General features: G+C 55.1%; 1 non-coding gene across 1 annotated transcript; it reads right to left on the bottom strand.

Moving 5' to 3' along the window:
- Nucleotides 1–5,699: 5,699 nt before the first annotated feature.
- TRNAW-CCA (transfer RNA tryptophan (anticodon CCA)) lies at nt 5,700–5,771 on the bottom strand. Its single transcript has one exon. It is a non-coding gene; the product is annotated as a tRNA-Trp (tRNA).
- Between the last annotated feature and the right edge of the window lie 2,256 nt (nt 5,772–8,027).

Raw genomic sequence — 8,027 nt, 5'->3', positions numbered from 1 at the left:
AAGAAAAAGGAAATTCAAGGTTTAGTGCTTTTGTGTTATGCTCGACAAGCTACATTTGAAACTAATCTTTCTTCTTCGAGTGATTGCTCATGTGCATTCCACAATAGGTGTGTGTGCTCGCCACGTGCACCAGTGCCGGAAGTTTTCCCCCAGCAGTACCCTTAGGGGAGCACCCTAGCAACCCCTGGAGTAGCGCCTCCATGGTGTAGTATAAGGGGCGCTGCGCGCTCCCCCCACCCTCAGTTCCTTCTTGCCGCCAGTGAAGGTGCATCGGAACTGCTCTGCTCCAGCTTAGCTGCAGCTTCCCTCTTGGACTCTGTTAGTTCAGAGTTAGTAGTACCTGTAGTTAAAGTAGTTTAGTGCACCCAGGTCAGGGCATGCCCTATGCCCCAGGCTTTAAGTTGTGCGACGCAAGCAGCCGATGCCCATGAGTGATCCGCACATGGACTGTTTATGCTGTCGGGGGAAACCCATCTCAGCGATCGCTGCAAGATTTGCAGATCCTTCAAGCCTCGGACCAAGGAAGAGTGGGACATTCAGCTCCGAGCTATTTTGATGGAGTCGGCCTTGACCCCGACACCGTTGCGCTGCTCCAAGTCGGTATCGTGGCGTCGGTGCACGGTGACCCTTTGGTGCCTTCCACCAATCAGTACCGCTCCCCATCCACGGGCATTCCAAAAAGGCTTAAGACACCAGAGCAAGACCGGAGGAGAGACTAGATCTGCATTGGGCAGTTCTCAGTCCCCATCAGCCTCCCGGCCTCTGACTCAGGTTGAGTCAGCCCGCGCCCCCTCTGCGCCGACCTCCCTGGCCAGTACCATGAGCACTGCCATCGTTGGCTCCCTGGTCCAGAGGCAAGCCACCACTTGGATCCCCTCAGTTGCCACCTGGTCGGTACCATTCGCGGTCTAGGGAATGTTCCCGACAATGTTCTCCGCTCAGCGACCGCCCCAGGCGCAGTCTGTGCCGGTCCCTGTCGCCCCCCACCAGGTTGTCTGGCTGAGTACTGATTGGCAGGGGTTCCAGGTACTGCTCTGCCTTGAGGAACCGTAGACCTCACGAGGAGAGCATGCCCCGTCGAGACCGGGACAGATGGCACCGGAGGTCCTAGTCTCAGAGAGGCTACCATAGCCCTTTGCGGTATGGGCATTGACACCATTCCCGTTCTTTGTCTTGCTTGAGGTCCCTGCCGTGCCACCGCTCCCGCAGTCCCAGGCATCGATCACCGGCACCTCGCATTCGCGGATCCGCCCATCGGAGCTGGTCATGGAGCAGCTGCTAGCAGCGGTACTCCCGCTCCTCCATGCTGGGATCCCGGTCTTGTGGTTGGCCCCGTTCCTGACACTACCGCTCGTCCTGGTCCCAGGATAGTGGCAGGTCGTATGCCAGCCCGGCCTCCTTTCGCAGTCATCAGTCGATGGGACAGGCTAGTCAGGCTGAACACCCTGCTCTGCCGGTGCCACAGCAGGTGCAGTGGCACCGGGCTCCTAGGCTGGCACCATGGGCCAATGGGCCCCGTGGCCCCCGACGCAGCCCCCAGTAGGGGCTCACTCGGTGGCCGGAGCCTTGGAGAGACGGTCAGCCTGCCAGGAGGGAGTCATTGGAGTGTTCCACCTGAGAAGGTGGAGGACCCCTCTGACTCTTTCTTCAATGGCCTCTTGGCTTTGGCACCAGCCAGGGTGGCTCTCCCACTCCATGAAGGGGTGGCAAAAATTTCAAACGCCTTGTGGCAAACTCCAGCTTCCTTGCCCCCCATCTCTAAGAGGGCAGAATGGAAGTACTTCGTGCCCTCCAAGGGGCATGAATACTTGTTACGCCCACCCTGCCCCCAACTCCCTAGGGGTCGAGTCGGTTAACCACAGGGAGAGGCAGGGCCAACCAGCCCCTACTCCTAAGAATAAGGACTAGAGAAGGCTGGATCTATTCGGGAGGAAGGTTGACTCGTCCTTGAGTTTTCAACTGAGGGTGGCAAACCACCAAGCTCTCCTGGGGAGATTTGAGTTCAATTTGTGGGGCTCTCTGCCCAAATTCGAGGACTCCCTCCAAGCGCGTGACAAAAAAGAGTTCAAGGCTCTGGTGGAGGAAGGTACGGCTGCTGCCAGGGTGGCCCTTCAGGCAGTTTCAGATGCTACAGCTATGGCTGCACGGTCCATGGCCTCCTCGGTGTCCATGAGGAGGGTGTCGTGGCTCCTGCTGTCTGGGCTGGCCAGCGAGGCGCAGAACTCCTTACAGGACCTTCCTTTCGATAGCAAGGCCTTGTTTGTGGAACAGACGGACGTGAAATTGCACGGCCTGAAAGATTCCTGCACAACACTTAAGACCCGGCCAGGACCAAGTTTAAGCTGCAGCAGGCTCCCCGCTAGGCCACCAACTCTAAATATGAGCCCCCTTATAAAAAGTCAAGGGACTATAAGAAACGCCCGCAGAGGCAATCCCGGTCTGGGCCCTACAAGGGTAAACAAGCGGGAAAGCCTCAGTTTTGACAGGACGCCCAGTGTGACGTACCAAGGATCCACCTGCACTAAAGCTTCCCTTCTCCAACCGGTTGTGTGCTTTTCTCCTGGAGTGGTCACGGCTGACCTCAGACTGATGGGTCCTCAACACCGTCTCCCAGCGCTACACCCTCCAATTTACCTCTACCCTGCCTGCCCAACCTCCATCCATGCTCCTTCTCAGGGACCCCCTCACGAGGCCCTGCTCAAGCAGGAAGTGGGGCGGCTCCTTGGCCTAGGAGCGGTGGAGGTGGTACCAGAGGAGGTCAGACACAAGGGCTTCTACTCCTGCTACTTCCTTATCCCGAAGGTCAAAGGGGGGCTCAGGCCCATCCTGGACCTGTGAGGCCTCAACCAGTACATGGTAAAGCTCAAGTTTCGTATGGTCTCTCTGGCCTCCATCTGACCTCATGGCCTCCATCATTTCCTCCCTGGATCCTGGGGACTGGTACGCTGCCCTCGATCTGCAGGACGCGTACTTCCACGTTCATATATTCGAGGGACACAGACGTTTCTTCCATTTTACGGTTGGGCAGGAACACTACCAGTTTACGGTCCTCCCGTTTGGCCTGTCCACTGCTCTCAGAGTATTCACAAAGTGCATGTCTGTGGTAGCAGCCTATCTCAGACGTCGCAGGGTCCAGACTTCCCCTATCTTGACGACTCCCTGGTCAAGGGCAGGTCACAGCTGCGGGATCATGTGGCGCTCCTTCTGTCCATGTGTGCCACTCTGGGCCTGTTGATAAACGACACCAAGTCCATGTTAGTCCCGCTGCAGCGCATAGAGTTTATTGTGGCAGTCCTGGATGCGATGTCGGCCAGGACCTCCCTCCCACCAGACAGATTCGAGACCCTAAGGGAGCTCATCAGCACAATCACAAGGTTCCCCGTGACCACAGCCAGAGTGTGCCTCCACCTCCTGGGTTACATGTCGGCATGCACGTATGTGGTTTGCCATGCTAGACTCAGGATGAGGGGCCTCCAACTCTGATTGGCCTCGGTGTTCTCCCAGTCCAGAGACAGGATGGACAAAGTCCTCATCTCTCCACATTGGTGATCCTCCCCGGGAAACATGCTCCATGGGGTCCCGTTCGTGGAGCTGGTGTCCAACGCGTCAGACCTGGGGTGGGGAGCCCATGTGGGGAACGTTCAGACCCAAGGTCTGTGGTCCGCGCGGGACCTTGCCCTACATATAAATGTCAAGGAGCTCAGGGCCGTCCGTCTGGCATGCGTGGCCTTCCGCTCACACCTGGAGGGCAGAGTGATCAGGGTTCTCACGGACAACACTGCCTTGATGTTCTACATCAACAGGCAAGGGGGGGTCCGCTCCTCTGCCAGGAAGCCCTCAGGCTGTGGGACTTCTGTATAGCCCATGATATTTGCCTGGAAGCCCACCACTTACCGGGTGCCCGGAACTCTTGAGTGGATCACCTGAGCCAAGACTTCTCCTCTGAGCATGAGTGGTCACTTCACCCAGAGGTGGTGCACAGGATTTTCCAAATGTGGGGCACTCCCCAGATGGACCTGTTTGTGACACGACAGAACCGCCGCTGTCCCCGCTTCTGCTCCGGGGGGCTTGGGTGCGGCCACCATCTCTGATGCTTTCCTCCTGTCCTGGTCGTGCCAGCTTCTCTATGCCTTCCTACTGATCAGCAAGGTCTTGGAGAAGATAAAAATGGACAGGGCCTGGGTCCTCCTGATTGCCCCAGCATGGCCCAGGCAACATTGGTACGAGACTCTCACAAGCCTGGTGGTCGCCCCGCCGTGGCCGTTGTCATCCCAACTGAACCTGGTATCCCAGGACCAGGGCTGCCTCCTCCACCCCAACCTAGCCGTGCTCCACCTCGCGGCTGCTCGATGGTTAGGCCGGGAGGAGAGGACTTGCTTGGAAGGGATTCAGCATGTCCTCCTGGGAAGCAGACGGCCCTCCAACGTCGGGCCTACCTGACAACGTGGTCTCAATTTTCCCAGTGGGCAGCTGATCGGGGAGTTTCGCCTGTGGCTGCTCCGATTCAGCTTTTTAGACTACCTCCTTCACTTTAGAGCCCAAGGCCTAGCCCCCTCATCCGTCAAGGTGCATTTGGCAGCCATATCGGCCTTCCACCCGCTGGTGCAGGGCCACACGGTGTTCTCCCATGCTATGACTGGCCAATTCCTTAAGGGGTTGGATTGTCTCTTCCCGTATGTTAGGCCCCCAGTCCTCCAGTGGGACCTGAACTTGGTGCTGAGCAGGTTGATAGGTCCCCCGTTTGAACCGCTAGCTACATGCTCCTGGTCGCACCTCTCGTGGAAGGTAGCCTTCCTGCTAGACGGGTCTCAGACCTCAGGGCCCTGACCCCCTGTACACAGTGTTCCATAAGGACAAGGTCCAGCTCCAACCACATCCTTCATTCCTCCCCAAGGTGGTCTCCTCCTACCATGTGTCAAGTATCAGAGGGGTAGCCGTGTTAGTCTGAATCTGTAAAAAGCAACAGAGGGTCCTGTGGCACCTTTGAGACTAACAGAAGTACTGGGAGCATAAGCTTTCGTGGGTAAGAACCTCACTTCTTCAGATGCAGTAGTACTTGCATCTGAAGAAGTGAGGTTCTTACCCACGAAAGCTTATGCTCCCAGTACTTCTGTTAGTCTCAAAGGTGCCCCAGGACCCTCTGTTGCTTCCTACCATGTGGTTCAGGACATTTTCCTGCATTCTGTCCCGAGCCCCATGCGTCCAGTGAGACGCGCCGCCTCCACATGCTGGATGTGAGACGGGCTCTAGCTTTTTACCTGGAATGTACAAAGCTGTTCAGGAAGTCCTCACAGCTGTTCATCGCCTCGGCTGAATGCATGAGAGGTCGGCCGAGCTCCGCTCAGCGGCTCTTCAACTGGATCACCTCGTGTATTCGTACCCGTTATGACCTGGCAGGAGTCCCCCCGCTGCCGATTGTGAGGGTGCACTCGACCAGGGCGCAAGCCTTGTTGGCCCATGTCCCCATTCAGGACATTTGTAGGGCTGCCACATGGTCTTCGGTTCACACGTTTACCTTGCATTATGCGATCGTCTTCCAAACCAGGATGCCGGGTTCAGCAGGGCTGTACTTCATCCTGAGTGTCTGTGAACTCCTACCCACTTCCAACAACTCCCACTATACCTCCCCAGGCTGCAAGAAGACATCACAAACCTCCAGAGGTGGGGTGGGACATTAAAAAGTCAAAGAAGGAAACACATGACCCTGGTGTGATTTGAACACACAACCTTCTGATTTGGAGTCAAACACACTACCATTGTGCCACAAAGTCACTGATTACTGTGTTTCTCTCAAAGCAAATCACTACAACTTATTTTCCCTCTCCCACCCTCCCCCCTTTGCCCTTGTAGCTGGAATCAGGCAAAGCCTGTTCCCCATCACCACATACAATGGAGAGTACAAAGAGGGACCAATAGCCATGGGAGGCAGCCCTTTGTGCCCTCTTCATTCCAAAGCTGGTATTTGCCATGGACACTGGGTGCCCATGGTCAGAGGATTCCTGGCTCTGCTGGCAAATGCCATACAAGGAGGGCTGGGGCTTAACAACAAACTTTTACCCACCTGAAGCCTCCCTGGCCATTTTGAACTCCACACAGCAAGGGAGGAAGAAGCAGCCAGACACCACAGCTTACCAGCCCCTGCATGACAATCTTTGCTCCAGCCGCATGCCAGGAAAGTACAGCTTTTTGCCCCAAACCTAAGCCACAGTCCAGAGAGAGCAGAGCTGGAGAAGCAGAGAGCATCACAATGGCAGTGAGGAGAACACAAACACTTCTCCAAACCAGCACAGCTTGGAGAAAACTGGAGGCAACAACGCTGAGCTGGGAGTGCCCAGTGTGCTGACCAGGAACCAGAGCTGGCCAGGTGAGATTTCTACCCCTGAGCCACAACGTTCTACAGCCCTCACCTGAAGGAGGCCAAGGAGTGAGTGTCCCTCCCTCACACAATTTCAGCTCCTCACACCAACTTCATTCCCAACTCCTGCTGCTTGTCAGTGCAGGCTGGGCACATAACGAGGCGCTGCCATTAATGGTGGGTCTGTTTGGCAAGGGAAGCTGGTGGGTTAGTGGAATCACAAGGGGATCTAGGGGTAGGAGAGGGTGGAATAGACCAAAACAACAGCATTCCTCCCCTCCAGCAGAGGGCATCTTGGAACCCACAGCAGCTGCCCTGTGGTTGTATTGCTGTGACTATCACTTTTACCTTGCATGCCAAAGGTTCCTGGTTTGACACCAGGAAAAAGCTCTCCTGCTTCCGTCTTGAGCTAAATGCACCATTTGCTGCTTCTTAACAGAAAGTCACAGCCTGTCAGATCACATTCTGGTGACCCAGGAACTGCTGTCAGGATCCCTGAACACTCAGGTGCTTTCATTTCAGCAATTAAAGCTTTCAGGGCTTTTTACATCTGCAACATGTTTCTTCCTCTGCGCTAATGAGACTGAGCTAACAGCCTGCTTGGGAAGCTGTCTGACTGTAAATGAGAAGAGAGGCAAGGTGGGTGAGGGAATATCTTTCATTGGGCCAACCTCCGTTGGTGGATGGGAGAAGGTTTTGAGCTTCACAGAGATCTTCCTTAGCTCTGAAGAGTGTTGGTTGGAGTCCCAAATGCCTGTGGGGGCTTTCCTTCCCTTTCACTCCTGCCCTAGCAGTCCACCTTTTGAGTTAGCCTAGGATTTACTGATGGACATATACAGTTATTCATTTATGAATTATTTCCCAGCCAGCTGATACAAGTGCTTGCTTTTGGCTCAATGGGGTGATGGGATAGGATGACCTCGCTTCCTAGCTCACAGCCTGGAAGACTGGTACCTTCACCCCACCCTTTGTGCTCCTGCCCACCTCACGAACACTGTGAGACAGTGGACAGGGATGGTGTCCCTAGCCTCTGTTTGCCAGAAGCTGGGAATGGGTGACAGGGGATGGATCACTTGATGATTACCTGTTCTGTTCATTCCCTCTGGGGCACCTGGCATTGGCCACTGTTGGAAGACAGGATACTGGGCTATATGGACCTTTGTTCTGACCCAGTATGGCCGTTCTTATGAGATGGTATCATGAACCACCAAGGTGGGGTGGGAGTCAGGGAAATTTTAAAAACCAAAGAACAAAGCAGCAGAAGAAAACACACAACGTTGGCATGATTTGAACACACAACTTTCTGATCTGGAGTGAGACATGCTACCATTGTGCCACAAGGTCATTGATGTTGCTAGTTTGCCTCTGCCCTCTGGGAGAGAATCTCCAACATGTACTCTCCTCTCTGACCCCATTAGCTTTTGTGGCTAGAAGTCAGGCAAAGCCCTTTCCCAATCACAGAAAACCTGAGAGGGTGTGAAGAGACACTGACCGCCATTAGAAGCAGCCCTTTGTGCCCACTTCTCCATTGCAAAGAGGGTCGTGCTTGGTGCCCATGACTTTAGGATTCCTGGCGCCTTCAACCAAATCCCACATTACACACTGAGCAACAGGATTAATACAGCATCCAAACTGCACTAAACCTTTACCCAGCCTCAACCTCCTTCACTCC

This window comes from Chrysemys picta, chromosome 13 (genome assembly GCF_011386835.1).
Source record: "Chrysemys picta bellii isolate R12L10 chromosome 13, ASM1138683v2, whole genome shotgun sequence".
NCBI lineage: Eukaryota > Metazoa > Chordata > Testudines > Emydidae > Chrysemys > Chrysemys picta.
This window is presented reverse-complemented; position numbering and strand designations above follow the sequence as displayed.